This window comes from Bufo bufo, chromosome 3 (assembly GCF_905171765.1).
Source record: "Bufo bufo chromosome 3, aBufBuf1.1, whole genome shotgun sequence".
Taxonomy (NCBI): domain Eukaryota; kingdom Metazoa; phylum Chordata; class Amphibia; order Anura; family Bufonidae; genus Bufo; species Bufo bufo.
In genome coordinates, this window is record NC_053391.1 from 658,779,498 (window position 1) to 658,781,586 (window position 2,089).

Consider the following 2,089-nt stretch of genomic DNA (forward strand, 5'->3'; position numbering starts at 1 on the left):
ATAAAGGCACAGGAAATAAAGTAGAATGGATAAGAAAAGGAAAATAACTGGAAAATAAATAGGAAAGAGAAATAAGGAGTAGAAGGAAAGAAGAAAAGGAATGATGACTTGAAAGGGAAAAAAACATGACAGGGAGAAGGGAAAAGATAGTAAATTGTAAAGGGAAATTAGAAGGAAAAGGAAACTGTAAGGCCTAGTTCACACTAACGTATGGCTTTTATCGTTTTTTTGCGGTCCGTTTTTCACGGATCTGTTCCGTTTTTGAGTTCCATTGTGTTTCCGTTTCCTTTCCGTTTTTCCGTTCCGTATGCCATGTACAGTATTCAGTAATTACATAGAAATAATTGGGCTGGGCATAACATTTTCAATAGATGGTTCAGAAAAAACGGAACGGATACGGAAGACATACGGATGCATTTCCGTATGTGTTCCGTTTTTTTTGCGGACCCATTGACTTGAATGGAGCCACGGAACGTGATTTGCGGGCAATAATAGGACATGTTCTATCTTTCAACGGAACTGAAAAACGGAAATACGGAATGCATACAGAGTACATTCCGTTTTATTTGCGGAACCATTGAAATGAATGGTTCCGTATACGGACCGTATATGGAACACAAAAAAATGGCCCATACACTCGCAAAAAAAACGTTCATGTGAACTAGGCCTAAGGAAGAGGAAAATAAATGAAAAGAGAGAAAAAATAAAGGGGAAGGGAAATAGAAAAAGAAAGAGGAATGGAAAAGAAAGCAAACAAGGGATTGGAAAGAGAGAAGGAAGAATAAATGAGAAGGGAAAGAGAAATGAAATGTTTAAGAGGACAAAAAGGGAAAAGGAAAGGGTATGGAGAAAAAAATATAAAGGGGTGGGGTGGGGGAAGAAAAGGAAAAAGGAGGGAAAAAGGGGGAGAAAAAAAAGGGAATGGAGGGAGAAAAATAAGGGAAAGGGAAAAAGAAAAGTGTGAGGGAAAGAAAAAGGAAAAATAAAGGGTATAAGAAAAGTGAAGTGAAAGGACAGCGGAAATGTAACGGGGAGGAAAAGACATAAAGAAAGTCATAAAGAAAGGAATGGAAAGAGAAAAATGGGCGGGGAAAAGCGAAAATAAAGGGGTAGGGAAAACAAAGGGGAACGAAAGGAGAAAACAATGGGAAAAACAAATGGGAAAGGAAAGAGAAAACAAAATATAAACCAACAGCTAAGAAACTATTAATATGGGAAGGTATGATAAAAGAATTTCTTACTAAATAATGCTGCATGACATGAAGGAAGGCATAAAGCCACGTGAACAAGAAGATTTGAAGAATTCATTTACAGTTAGGCATACTAGTAGGGATGCTGGCATCTACAAAATAATAAAACAACCTTAAGTGGATGACCCTTTTGCAGATTGAGTAGACAGGAATATTTGCAAAAAATCTTCCGTAAAGAGCACAGATGGCATTAGTAATACAAAATTGTGCCCGGTGTTCATCTCAACCTCCTATTTTGGCCGCCACTGCTCTATCAGAAATAAAATGGAATGCCTCCTCCCGAGTAGGCAGCTAGCCATGCCCACAGATGGTTGAGTGATGATGCAGCCAGCAGACCATGTATGAGCAGCACATGTCTTTGTTGAGGGCAGGATCTTCTGCCAGAACGTGTGAGATTGCAGTCTATTTTGTTCAGTTCATTTATAGGTAGTCAACATACCCACCCTGTTACTGCCAGAGAAACACTCGGAAATACCAGATAAGTGGAGAACCTCCTTTGTATTACAATTTTGGCATTTTTGAGACAATTAGTTATGAAGAAGATGATGACTGCTTTATTAAGACAGCCAGGAAACTATTCTCAAGGGAATTTTAATTTTGTAGGCAAGAACCAGCATTGAGAAGTTGCCAGGATTTTTTTTTTTGTCAGTGCTGAATATAATCAATTCTGTACAGCACAGAGAAGTGATAGAGATGTGGCCATCATTCTTTGAATCAGCTAAGAAAGCTCCCATATACTCCAGCTCTCAGACAAGTCCTTATCTTCTCCAGAGCATGAAGGCTCCATCCTACTCAAGATGACACGCCTCCTTACTACGTCTTATATGCTGTTCTGCTGT